Genomic DNA, 14,790 nt, shown 5'->3' with positions numbered 1-14,790 from the left:
CTCTGTTAAAATATTAATTACAACCCCTCATTTAAAGGGGCTTTTCCTGAAGGTCTCTGTGCGGAGAGAATCTTCTTTTTCTTCTTCTTTTTTAAGAAGGACGATCCACTCTTGATTAAGTCGCAAAGCAGAAAAGCTGCTAAGCATCCTTTTCTACAACTGGTCCAGACAGGTAATAACAAGGTAAATAGGAATTAAGGGCACAGATACTGCCCTGCACTGGAGGGTAATATATCAAACTCATTGATTTCTGAAAAGTTCTCTCATTCCGACTAGAAGTAACTTTCTTTATCTCTAAGGATCTAGAATATATCTGTCATGGCCATGCTTCTGGCCCTTCTTCACCTTCTTTGATGGGTGGGATTTGAGCAAAACAGCTTTTGAATCAAATCACTTAACCATCCTTTGTAAATTATGTGACCATTCTCTCAACCTCTGAATCTCAATCTTTTTTTCCCCTTGTGTTTAAAATGGAGACAATAACACTCAAAGATCTTGGGCTGTTGTGAGCATAATGTTAGATTAATGCTTGTCATCTCATATGTAGTTTTAAACCTGCTCTGAGGTCACTGACACCAGAGCACATACCATTGCTCTTCAGAAGCCAACTACAATACCTTTTTCACACAAAAAGTTAACTAAATTGGACTCTTCAGCTTTGCCTGTACTTTAGGACAAACTGAAATAGAAATTCAGGAGAATAACAATTTATTTTCTCCTTATTTTTCCTTTCATTAATCTCTCCTCCCCTTTGGTGCTGCCTCTTCATTTCTTTTTGCTGTCTTCAGGGAAGCTCACTGGAATGCCACTGTCCCTCCAACCTCCTCCACTTTTCTACCTAATAAGACAGAAAGTTCTATGTATCAAAACAGAAGGCATATCAGGAAGCGAACAGGGGCGAAAGACAGAAGAGGGGTTAACGGGCAATAGTTAGAAAAGTGTTTCATGCCTAAATGCAAGGAAACAAATCACTAAAGTCTTTCCACAAGAGGATAATGAGTGCTTTTTACTCTCACATATATTAGCTCATTTAATTTTCATGGCAGCATCTTATATCAGAATCTCTCCACATATCCTTAAAAAGTACAGATGAAAAAGGAGATCAAATAAAATCTCGGAACATAACATGAAGACAAAAATCTTTGCAAATTTTTATTTACTGTGAGACATTGGCTCTGAAGCTTAGGTTAGGAAAGTAGAGAAGAAAAGAGAATGATGCAAAATAGAATCAGACAGGCAGAAGAGTCAAAATCAAGCGAGCAAAAAGGAGACTCTAGTCTAGGTACTATATACTAGCACTATTATGAAGTAATAACTTGGTTTTGGTCATGAATACAAACTTTTCTAAATGATAAAATTACACCAAAAAAAAAAAAAAGCAGAAAATAAGAGAAAGAAAACAGAGGAAGAGAGAGAGAGAGGAAGAAGAGATCACATAGCACCAGTTACTGTCACCTTGGTTTCCAACTTCTTTGGCACCAGGGACTGGTTTTATGGAAAACAATTTTTCCACATGGTTTTGGGATGACTCAAGCACATTAGACCTCCACCTCTGATCATCAGGCATTAGATTCTCGTGAGGAGCATGGAGCATGCCACCCAGAAGCCTTACCTGTGCAGATCACTGTAAGGTTCATGCTCCTGTGAGAATCTAATGTTGTCACTTAGCAGACAGGAATCAGAGCTGAGGCAGTGATGTGAGTGATGGGGAACAGCTGTAAATACAGATGAAGCTTCGCTTGCTCACCTGCCACTCACCTTCCACTGTGCAGTCCAGTTCCTAACAGGCCACAGAGTTGCTGAGGACTGCAACTAAATAGTGAAATGATAGAATGTGTACACAGTAAAATAGCTGATAAAGCTGAAATGAAATGTATCAGTTACATTAATGAATGCAAATGGGTTTAACCTATCAAAAGACAAATGTTTTCAAATTGGCTCACAAAGCAAAACCAGTTGTGTGCAGTAGACACTAAACATACCTCAAACAAAGAAGTGAAAGAAACCTGAAAATAACTGAGCAAAATGTAAATGAAAGTGAGGAAAAAGGAGACTCTAGTCTAGGTACTATATACAAGCACTAGTATGAAGTAATAACTTGGTTTTGGTCATGAATACAAACTTTTCTAACTGATAAAATTACACACACACACACAAAAGCTAGAGGCAAAAACATTCCCGGTGTGTGCATTTATGTGGTCTACTGTTCTCTGAGAACCACTTTGTCAACTGTAGGGATGGAAAAATTATACCCGGAATTCCATGGCAATTATTTCTGTATTTCCCATGTTTGTTCAAATGATAAATGTAAAACCATCATCTATTTTTAAGTCCCTTTGAGCCTATTGACTCAAAAGAACAGGAAAGCCCTGTCAGGACAATTCTGTTTTTGAAAAGTAAGGGTGGAGGCTTTTGCTTTTCTTTAAATAGTCTAAAAGTTTAAGTTTTTTTTTTTTTTCTTACAAAAGAACTGTGCAACTAATTGGAATTGAATGGCCTTGCCTTCTTCATAAATGAAGTCCATTTCCAAGATTAAGATGCTAAATCTTAATCATGAGAAGCCTCTGAGGCAAAGATGTGCCCTGAAGTATAAGTAAAGATTTACTAAAAAACCCCATAGTATTCCAAATGGCACGGGGTCCACAAAAGGAACAAGAGTCTGTCTTTTGGAAGAACGTTTGATTTTCTAGTCATGAAGCCTCCGTCCTCTTATTCTGTGATTGGTTTCTCAACCCCATCTAAACTCAGTAATCCATTTATTCAACTGTAGTATAAGTTATCTATATGGCCAGTGCTGTGGGTTATGGACACAAAGGTGATAAAACTCTGTTCCTTTCCTTCAGAGAAAATTTAATAGAAGTTTAATCCCCTATATTATGTACAATGTGTATGTACATATACTTAAGCCATGTTGTGGGGAAGTGAACTGAAATGACTTCAGAGAGTACCAGTGTGTGAAGAAGCTCTGAGTCTTGGCCATTGCTACTCAATGTGTGGTCCCTGGGTCCAGCAGCAGCAGCAAGCTTGTTTAAAGTATAGAATTCCCGGCTTCATCCTAGATTTACAGAATGAGAATCTGTGTAATAAGATCTCCAGGTGATTCTTATAAACATTCAATGTGAAAAGTTGGTATAGTTCCCTTGGATTTGTTCTATGTCTATATAGGCTGACAACTGTAATTCTGTGATAAATGTATATTTAAAATGATGCTCTCTCTGTCCTTGTCTCCCACCCCAAAATACACAGTTTTATTCAACTTCAGGTATCCTTGGGTAGGCACAGCTTTATCTGCATTCTAGAATAAAGGATGAATCATTTAGGGCAATTGCTGGGTACTTGGACATAGAAAGTAAGAAAGCAAGAGAGGGAGAGAGGGAGAAGGAGAGAAGATGGCAAATAGGGAGGGAGGCCAATTGTGACCTCTCCCATCCTGAAGGGTGCACGTCTTTCCAAAAAATGTGAGCAGTGGTGTGGTAGATTATACTATTATTCTCAATTATCCCTTTACCTTCCCTATGTGAGGATTATACATCCCTATTTTTTGCCATGGGACCAAGTACATTCCTGGGGAAGAAGTTTTTTCCTTACTGATACCAGATTTGGCCAACAGACCTATTTTGGCCAAGAAAATGCGAGTTTTAGGCAGTTGTAACAAAGTTTTGGCCAGTCTTCCTGTTTTCTCCCTCTCCCTTGCATAAAGACAGGCTCCTCTCTTACTTTAGATTCTGGAATAAAGAAGAGACATGGAGGAGAAGCAGAGCTGTTACCACATGTGACACGAGTGAGAAATAAGCCTTATTGTTACAGCCACTGAAATTTGGGAGTTGTTTATCATTGCAGTTTAACCTAGGGAAGGTTGATTAATGGACAGGGTAATCTGTGTTTCCTGGGATCAAGGGTTACCCTAAAATATTTAATTGAGGAGAATTGACATTAAATGTGAAACATTCTTTGCCCTATTGACACTTTTTATGTAGATAAATTATGAGAAAAATGAAGTGTAAGTAATTTTATTTTGAGGGTCTGTAGAAACTAACAAAGAACCAATGAATGTATCTGTCTAACCCTGGACATCCAGCAGAGACTCATTTTAAATATGAATAGATACATTTGCATGCTTGAAATGTACTTTAGATATCTGAAATATTTTTGATTTTTAGGCTATTAAATTCAATCAGTTAGTTATTTTAGTGCTTTTTTGGTCCCCCAAATTATTCTGGTTTTACATTTAACACATTTATTCTCAATTAAATATGTCAAGATTACACTGAAAATAAAGTTGAAACTTTCCATTTACTTGGCAGAGGAACCTAATCAGGATATTAACATAAAAGGAAATTATTTAAAATCATTTGTAATTTCTTTAACAAAAATAAAACGAGTAGTACCTTTTTTGATATTAGATTAGAATTCCTAAGGTGAACCTTACAAACAAATTGGTACTTAATAGGATTCAGAATTCTAGGATCAATTTCTTTTTTTTTTTGTAGAGGCAGAGTCTCACTTTGTGGCCCTCTGTAGATTGCCGTGGCATCACACAGCTCACAGCAACCTCCAACTCCTGGGCTTAAGCGATTCTCTTGCCTCAGCCTCCCGAGTAGCTGGGACTACAGGCGCCCGCCACAACGCCCGGCTATTTTTTGGTTGCAGTTTGGCAGGGGCCGGTTTGAACCCGCCACCCTCGGTATATGGGGCCGGCGCCTTACTGACTGAGCCACAGGCGCCGCCCTCTAGGATCAATTTCTAATGTTGATAGTGATAATGGCTCACATTTTTATATATTTTTACTCAATTAACATACTCAAACAAATAATATTTGATTTATCTCAGTAATCTAAAGAGAGAGATAAGAGGTTTTATTAACCTTCTCAACCAGAGGCAAGCTCAGACTCACTACTGGAAAATGACGTAACCTCAGCCACGCAGCAAATGGAGGAGCTTCGTCAGAACCTTAGCCTCTGAATTTATTCTGGCAGACTTTTCATACATAAGAGATTTGCCAAAGGTACCTACCAATTTACTACATGCATTGAAGCAAACTAGTAAAACTGAAGAAATGCTGTACCTCTTGGAATTTGTTGATTTGTTTCCCCTACTTCTGTATCATATAATTCACTATCTAAAGGCTTTGTGATATTACATACTCTTATAAAATGAATCCCCTAGACAATTTAATTAACCTCTAAAAGAATAGATACTTGGGAAAGCTTCTGATTAGCTGTACTATTCTCTTAGTACTGCTTGTCTTGACTAGTAGAATCCTTCCTCACCCAAAGAAATTATAAAGACAAATAGACAACTGAAATCCATCCACTAAGGCTTACCTCATGACCTCACAAAGCTGAATGTGCAGAATCTGGTAGTTTTCATTTTTCACACGAGCATATTCTACTTAAATACAAAGAACCTTGAATTTTACTCTTTTATTTAGATAATGAATGAATGAATGAATGAATATATGGGTTGAGTGAATGAACAGGATTATTGGCTGCTTGGGTCTAATGTTATACCAGAATGGACACTCTTTGAGTCTTCTGTCTACAACATTACCTCTACCCCTCTACTCTCTGTTAGCTTCTATAAAGAAAGACAAGATAGTCTGCTCAATTAAGATACTTTGCTAATTAAATGGTGACTGGATTATTTAGAGTTCTAATTTCTTCAAATTAATGGTCTTAGTGAGGCATAAGCTTTAATCTTGCTTTTGCCTTTTGTGAATTGGGAATGGGCTGATAATGATGTAAATGAGTTCTCTTTTCATCAACTTCCAAAGAAATTTGATAGCCACGTGTTTGCCCTTTACACTGGATATTTTATAAAAAAGAAACTGAAGGTCGAAAATAAGTTCCACTCAAGAGTAACAACTCAACTACAAATATTTTGATGCCTCACCTACTCTATGTAACTTTGTCATATTCTTTTTTCTTTTTTTTTTTTTATTTTCAGAGACAGAGTCTCACTTTATTGCCCTTGATAGAGTGCTGTGGTGTCTCAGCTCACAGCAACCTCCAACTCCTAGGCTGAGGTGATTCTCTTGCCTCAGCCTCCTGAGTAGCTGGGACTACATGAGCCTGCCACAACATCCTGCTAACTGTATCATATTCTGATTAAAAAGATAGTCTTGGTTCTAACTGAATTACTTTCTGGGCTATTAACTTTTGATTAGTTAAAAATAAATTCTTACTACTATGTAAAACATGTGCAGTTAGGTACTATGGATAGTTCAAGGATGCTTAACAGTGATCCCTCGCAAAGAAAAATATACTCAATATCATTTGTCATTAGAGAAACATAAATTGAAACAGTAGGATACAAGTACACGCAAATTAGAACCAACAGACTCCAACCATTGACAATACCAAATGCTGGTGAAGAAGTGGAGCAGCAGGACTCTCCTTCATTGCTGGTGAGAGTGCAAAGTGGAATTCACTTTGGAAGACAGCTTGGCAATTTCTTACAAAACTAAATATATTCTTATCATAGAATTCAGCAATCACAATTCTTGCTACATAGCTAGAGGAGGTGAAAACTAATGCTTACCCCAAACCACGCACATCATTGTGTATAGCAGCTTTATTTATAATTGCCAAAACTTTGAAATAACCATCATGTCCTTCAATAGGTGAATAGGTCAGCAAGTGGTGGTACAATGGAACCGTATTCAGTGCTAAAAAATGTGAGCTATGAAGACATGAAGAAAAATTAAACTCATATTTCTAAGTGAAATCAATTTGTAAAGGCTACATGCCGTATAATTCTAAATATATGGCATTGTGGAAAAGGTAAAACTTTTAAAATATCAGTGGTTTCCACTGGTTTGAGGAGAAGGGAGGGAGGTATAGATAGGTAAAACACAGGATATTTTTAGGACAGTGAAAATATTCTATGTGACACAGGAAGGAAGGGCACGTGCCAATTGTTTAACCTATAGAATGTACGACACAGATTGAACACTATTCTAAAAATTATGGTGGATAATAATGCATGGAGTTGGCCATCAATTGGAACAAACATATTGCATTAATAGATTGTATAACTCAGAGGGGACTATGGGGAGGGCAGGAAGGGATTATATATAAACTTATCACTGATTGTTCTTATCCATGTTTCTATAAAGCAAAATTGCTCTAAGAATGTATCAAAGTCTTAAAAACCATAATTATTTTTTAAAAATAGTATTGGTCTTTGGGGATTCACATAGGACAAAGAGGCTAGGTAGGGAGGTCCAGACAGTGCATGCAGCAGAACACAAAACCCTAGAGGGAAGAGGCTATGTCTACAAAGGGACAAGAAGAAATAGGCACCATAAGATACTGGGTCTGCCATTCGCTGTCCCTGTAGCTCCTAGTCTAAAGCTTCAAACTTGTGTCAAAAGAGCTGCATTTGCATCCTGGTTCTACCTCTTAAGGTATCAGCTTCCTTAAATCCCTCATGCTTTCTGAACTACAAGGTCAGCAAAATAATATACCCAGGACTTCATAAAGACTCAAATGAGTTAATGCATATGAAAACTATTTGTGAATTCCGAAGTGTTACAGAAACATTAGTGGTTATTATCATAAAAGAGAAACTTTCCCGCTATTTTTATTGTTTTTATGGTGATCCTCTCTTGGCAACTGGCTGCCATGTGACAAGGCAGGCCAGTCTTGTTGAAATGGGGTCACCTACGTCTATACCTGCTCTATCTCTCTCATTTACACTGACATTTCTTCTAAACCATTTTTTACTACTTACTTTTGCATGTTTATTTGACCAGTCTCCTCTGAAACACAAAGTGTGGAATGGAATCAGACAATCCAAGAGAAATTTCAGTGGTATTAACAGCTGGAAATTTGTGTTGGCTGCAGACATGTCCAGGGGAGATCAGGTCTGGGAGGAGGACAGTCTTTGAACTTGATGATTTTCTTCTGTCTCTTTTTCAATTCCTTCTCCACTAGATTGCTCTCGACCCTGATAGTCCTTCCATTAGTGATTTTGTGATTTCTTCTGCTCAAAATCTTTACTAAACAGAGAATCAAGCTAAAAGACATCTATAGACAGCTCTTGGTATAATTTGTTTGTAGGTAGTCTGCCCTTATGAATGAGGATCATTCCATCAGGCAAAAGAGTTCAAAGTAACCCACACTTTATCTCAACAAATATAGCGTGCTCCTCGTGTAAAAATTGGACAATATTTAAGCATTCCAAAGGGAGAAATAAAGTTTTAGATCTCTTCTTTATAGATTATCTCATTTAATATTCACAAAGCTTTGTGAAGAAAAGTTTACAGATAATGAAACAAAATCTGTAATTTTCAGTGACTTGCCCTAAGTTTAGATTGATTCTTAAGAAGATCCATTCTTCTGACCAGCAGCCCAGGAATGGATTAACAAGCTGTGGTATATGTATACCATGGAATACTAGAGCTATTAAAAGAAAATGGAGACTTACATCTTTTGTATTAATCTGGATAGAGTTGGAACATATTCTCAGTAAAGTATAACAAGAATGGAGAAGGAAAACTCCAGTATATTCAGTTCTAATATGAAGCCAGTAGATGATCTAATACATACCCACATAAGTAAAAAAACTCAAATGAATTCATAGTGGGGAGTAGGGGGATGAAGGAATGGGGAGAGGGGAGCAGGAAGAGGTTACATTGTATGACACACCTCTTGGAGGTGGGACACAACCACAGGAGGGAGTTTACCTAACAGATGCAAACAGTGTAACCTAATTCTTTGTACCCTCAATGAACCTGCAACAATTAAAAAAAAAAAAAAAAGATTCATCTTCTGCTGACTCTAAGCCTAATATCTTTTCTGCTATAGTTTTTCTCTGTCAGTTCCTTCCTAAATGATAGACATTGTGATGTTTTGGTGTGACATTCGCTTAAGAATAAAAATCCAGATAATTGAATAGGATGTGTTTATGTTCATTGAGTCAGGAGTTCTTGATTGTTTACATTCAACATACTATAATCATTATGAGCTCCAATGTGTACCAAACTTGTGGTGGGCGTGTCATTTTTAAGGACAAATAAAAGTTTCCTGCTATCAAGAAATGTTCAATCACATAGGAGAAACAATCATGTTTCTCCTAAGATTCCTAAAGAGTACAGCTCTTATAATTGAGGTACCCAAAGACTACAGTGGGCAGGAATAACCTAGAGATGGATAAAAATAATTACCTGTATGAGGAAGCAGAAAAGGAAATACAGAGACGGGATAGATAGGAGAGCTGTTAGACGTATTTATGAGGCTTTAACGAACTATATGTCTTACATGGTACAGTGTTGAATTAAGAAAAAAGACTCCAGTGAGGGAACACAAGAGTGAGACACTTATTTCTTCTAGGGAGTGAGAAAAGATCATGAAAGACTTCATAGAGGAAGTAAATGTCGAAATAAGTGCTTTTCTTTTGTATCATTTTTTTTTATTTGTGGGTATTTTAACTTAATCTGAAAAGGTGAAGGAGTAAATAAATGCACAAACTATTATTATCATTCATTTTTTTCCCCAATCATAGGTAGTGACACTGTCTGTACAACTCATCCATGTGGAGGGCTGTGTGAGAAAGAGTAGACGAGGAAGGATTTGGAGAGCCAGATGCTTGGGTGTTGACTCATAGTGTGGGTGCTGGGAAAACATTTCATTTCTCTGAGCATCATTTATAAGTTGAGGAAGAATTACTGGGTGGACCTTAATCATTTTCCATATTAGGATTCCTGACAGAATTGCCAATAACCTATTGAATATCTCATGACTATTTTCTTGGGCTATCAGGCCAAAAGAGTTACTCTTAAGTCAACAAATAGTTATTCTTCACAATTAGAATGTAACCCTAAATTCTGGAATTTATTAATTTTTCTTCACTGTGGTGGTCATTTGACCAAAAAATAGTCTCAGCCTAAGTATTATAACCCCTGGCCTTTCTTTCACCTGGGAAGAGAATATAATTGGTCCGAAGGATAACCTTCCACCTTGGGTCAACAAGAGCTGCAACTGGTTCTAAGGAGGGTGTCTTATTGCTGTCAAATTGACTGGGTTTGTCACACATGAAACCTGCTGTCACTGCATCTTGCTCAGAACCAGCCCCTTAGCTTGCTGAGTCAAGCTGTGCTGACTCCTGGTGATAGAATTTTAATGTGAGGAATGACAGAGGACTTGGAGTTAATGTGAACATGGAGGTGACAGTTTTGAATGTCAGCCAAAGCACAACGGCCTGTCTGAAATTAATTTTGGGGGGTGGCAGAAAGTCATGGGAAGATGGAGAGAAATAGTATGATGAAAAATTGAGATAAAGTTGAGTCAAATCTACCACCATCTGCTACAAATGAAAGCATTATTCTGTGTACAGACACAGAATACCTGAGCCTGGGAGGTTAAAAAAAAAAAAAAAAAGAGCATTGGCCTCATCAGATAATTCTGTGGCTTTAGTTTTTAATCAACCTACTGTGCAAATCACCATTTTTTGATCTCTTTGACCCCATTTCCCTTTGTTGAAATGGAGTTGCAAAAAGTAGACATGGACCTTCTGATATGATTTAAAGCATAATTATTTAGAGGGAAAGACTGAATTTTCTGGTAATAAAATGAGCCAAACTATATTTTATGTACCTTAATTTTCCTTTCACATTGTCACTTCTTAAACATTCCTTAACATTTTCATCATTATTTAAGAGGACAACATTCAAATATTTCATCTGTCTATGGTAAGTAGAATAATGCCCAAAGATGTCCACGTCCTGATCCCAAGAACCTGTGAAACTATGTTATATTACACGGCAGGGTGCAGTTAAAGTGGTTAATCAGCTGACTTTAAAATAGGAAGACTATTCTAGATTGTTTGAGTGGACCCAGTGTAATCACAAAGGTCCTAAAAATGAAAGAGAATGTCAGAAGAAAAGTTAATCAGAGTTATGTGATGTGAGAAAAACTCTACTGGCCCTTGCTGGCATTGTTGATGGAAGAGGATCATGAGCCAAGGAGTGTGGGCAGCCTTTAGAAGGTGGAAGGCCAAGGAAATAGATCTCTGTAAGACCTTCCAAAACAAACAAACAAACAACAACAAAACAAAACAAAACAAAAACAAAAACACAGCCTTGCTAGTACCTTTATTTTAGCCCACCCACATCAGACTTGTGACAGTAATATAATAAATCTGCATTGTTTGAGGCTATTACATTTGTGGCCATTTGTTATAGCAGCAACAGGAAACTAATACACTGGCCTTTCAGGTCTTTCACAGAGCAAATTTGCATTTGTATTCAATTTCCCTAGATGAATTCTGCTCTGAGTTCTGAACATTGACTTCAAAATACACATTATGTACTGTAGACCTTGTCATGCCGTTTCCTGGGTCTGGAATTCAACACATTCTCCTCCAGGGCTGATGAGGCCTTGGCTTGACCCCACATGGGGCTGGCTAGTACCAGGAGAGAGATGTGGGTCCTGGGGCTAGTTGTGGTAAATTTCGCTGCTTACTGTGGGTTGAGGAGAGCATCTGAATTCACGTCCTTGAAAAAGAGCAAAAGCCAAAGGGGAAAACCAATTGCCAAGGCCAAATCCAAAGATCAGTCATAGAATCACAAACATGGAATGAAACCAAGATTTGAGGCCAGATAGCAATAGAAAAGGGCAGGGGATTAATGAGATGTCTTCAGGGAAATTAGTGTCAGCAGCTCTTGAAGGGCCTGTGACTCATTTTTGTGATGAGTCCCAGTGTGTAGGGTGGCTTGGTATTGGCCTAAAGGTGATGTCTATGAGTGGGTATTCAAAGTCTTGCACCTCTATCAGGCTTTCCCTGAATATTCTAGCCGGGCTATCTTCTCTTCCTTTGTAGTCTTAGGATTTACCCTTTATATCCTTCATTTGGTAGTTGCAATTCACAGACCCATATTTTTAGTTAAACAAAGGTATTACATGTATCATTGTAAAACTTTACCTAATAAATTATAAAGCAGACATTTCAAACCATCCAGAACCTTACCTCCCAAAGACAACCATTGTTACATGTTGGTATTTATCTTTCTACACTGATACACTTTTTCCTGAATTATTTATTGTACGCACACATATGTATACACACACATGTATTTCGTTTATATTTTATGAAATAAATCTGTTGAAGGAAATGGTTTATAATGCAAATCATTTCTATCAAGTTTATTGCAAATAAATATAAGCATAAATGGACACTCACAATAACTATAGTATTATTCTGATATTTAAGATTTTATATATAAGTTTTTCATCTGCACGTATTTTTTCAACACAGTCAAAGTATAATTATCTCAAGGTAAAATAGTAAAAAATTATACATATGTATTTTTTTCTATCTCCACTTAGTATAGTACATTCAGAGGCTAAATAAATATAGATTGATTAAAAAGTTGTGACCGGGAAATCTTGGAAACATTTCCTACCTACAGATGGATAGTATTTGTTATTGATATGATTTCAAATTTTACCAAGTAATTTCAATAATTACTTATATCAAGAGAATTTTTAAAAAGTTGTACCATACTACTATTTCACAATGATTAGGCTTTAATAAATCCAGAGATTTGTCATTTAGCATTAGAATTACTTGTTATAATAGGAAAGGAGATAAACAGAGATAGGGTCCTTGTTAACTCATTAATATTCCCTATAATGAAAAATGTTGCAGGAAAGAAATAGCCATGGTAATACATGTAATCAATCTAGCTGGGGGAAAGTGATGCAATTTATTATCTTTACAGAGTTGCTCTGCTCGCTAGTCAGTTAGTTGGCATATTTATCAAATGCCCCGTTGCTGTATAATAGTATATTGTTTCTCTGGGCAGCATGTTACTCTATTTATACTCATTCATTCAGTGACTCACTCATTCACTATTTATTCTATAACCCACAACATTGGCATGCCTATTATATGCGTGTCACTGTTATAAGTCTTGAAATAATAAAGGTAAGTAGGAACTTTTTAATTAATATTTAAAAATCATAAATGTATACATGTGTACATTTATAGGGGTTACAATGTGATGATTTGATGTACAACGTGGAATGCTTAAATCAAACCAATAAATATAGCCATCACCTCACTTATTTTTTGTGGTAAGACATTTAAAATTTATTTTTAGTTATTTTGAAATATACCCTTGCATTGTGCACATTAGGTGAGATCCCACCTTCCCTCCTCCCACCAATTGCCCTCACCCCATCCTCTCCCTTGTCCCTCCTCACCCCTCCCCTTGCTAGACTACATTTGTGTTTTATCATTTGTATGAGTGTGTAAGTTTTTATATATTGGTTTCATAATAGTATTGAGTATATTGGATACTTTTTTTTTCATTCTCAACATCCGTTACTAAGAAGAATGTGTTCCAACTCCATCCAGATTACATAAAAGATATAAAGTCTCCATCTTTTAACAAGAGTCAGTAAAAGGGAAAGTCACAAAAATAGTCAATTAAAAAATGAAAGCACTTGGAAGTGAATTTCAATGAGATGTGTACAAGTAAGACTTAAGCCCTACTTTCAAAGAGTGTCAAGTTGGATAGCAGAGAGGCTATTGCAAAATAAAAAGGAGTCTTTCCTGCTGATGACAATGCTATGTTCAGGAATGACTGATTTGGAAAAAATTTCAGAATTCCTAAAGTGGGTTCAGTCCTTAGCAGGTTTAAAAAAGAAGGGGTCAGACTTTGTAACTGAGGAGAAATGAGAGCAGCTAGCAAGGTAGTTGCAAGCTTTCTTGTAGCAAGGCACTGTGCTGGTTGTTAGGGCTGCCATAACAAAGCCCCACACTGTATTGCTTAAATAGCAAAAACTTACACTGTCGCAGTTCTGGAGACTAGAGGTCTGAGAATAAGGTGTCATCACGGTTTGTTTCTTCTGCGACCCTTTTCTTTGGCTCATAAATGGACATCTTCTCCCTGTGGCTTCAGAGGTCCTTCCATCTGTTTTTATTTCCTAATCTCTTCTTCTTATGGGGACATCAGTTATACTGAATTAGAGCCTACCCATATGTCCTCATCTTAAGTCAGTCACCTTGTTAAGGCCCTGTCTCTGAATGCAGTCACATTCTGGGGTACTGAAGTTTCGGAAGGACACAATTCAGTGCATCACAACCAAGAGTGTGTCTAACAGACTCAGAAATCCAGCATTCTAGAATGTAAGCAAATAGCGGCTTGGCGCCTGTGGCTAAGGTGCCAGCCACATACAACTGAGCTGGCGGTTTCAAATCCAGCCTGGGCCCGCCAAACAACAATGACAGCTGCAACCTAAGAATAGCCAGCATTGTGGTGGTGCCAGCTACCCGGGAGGCGGAGGCAGGAGAATCTCTTGAGCCCAGGAGTTGGAAGTTGCTGTGAGCTGTGATGCCACGGCATTCTACCCAGAGCAACAGCTTCAGGCTCTGTCTCAAAAAAAAAAAAGAAAGGCAGGGTGACAAGTCAGGTGCTAATATAAAAGCCCAGTTGAAGTGTGGCTTGGTGAAGATGCATTCCACTTTAAATTTTGCTTGCATGCTGCTAGACGGTTGTGTACTAGTACGATGGAGAGCATGGTTGATTTTACCCTTTAAAGTTGCTTTAAACATTTCTTGATACCTCCTCTACTGAAGACAACAATGTGTTCCAGGAATTTAGGAATTTGAGAAATGACCAAGAGAGGACACCTTAACTACAGTCCTTGAAATTACAATGTGTTAAGTTATTTACCCTGTTTTCTACTCCAAGGAGCTATTCCCTCTGAAATTGTATGATACTTCATATTAGTTACTGTAAAGCATAAAACTAAGGTCCTTGTTATACAAGGCAGGATACTT

The sequence above is a fragment of the Nycticebus coucang genome, chromosome 10 (assembly GCF_027406575.1).
Source record: "Nycticebus coucang isolate mNycCou1 chromosome 10, mNycCou1.pri, whole genome shotgun sequence".
NCBI lineage: Eukaryota > Metazoa > Chordata > Mammalia > Primates > Lorisidae > Nycticebus > Nycticebus coucang.
The sequence above is the reverse complement of the archived record's forward strand: the minus strand, read 5'-3'. Positions refer to the sequence as shown.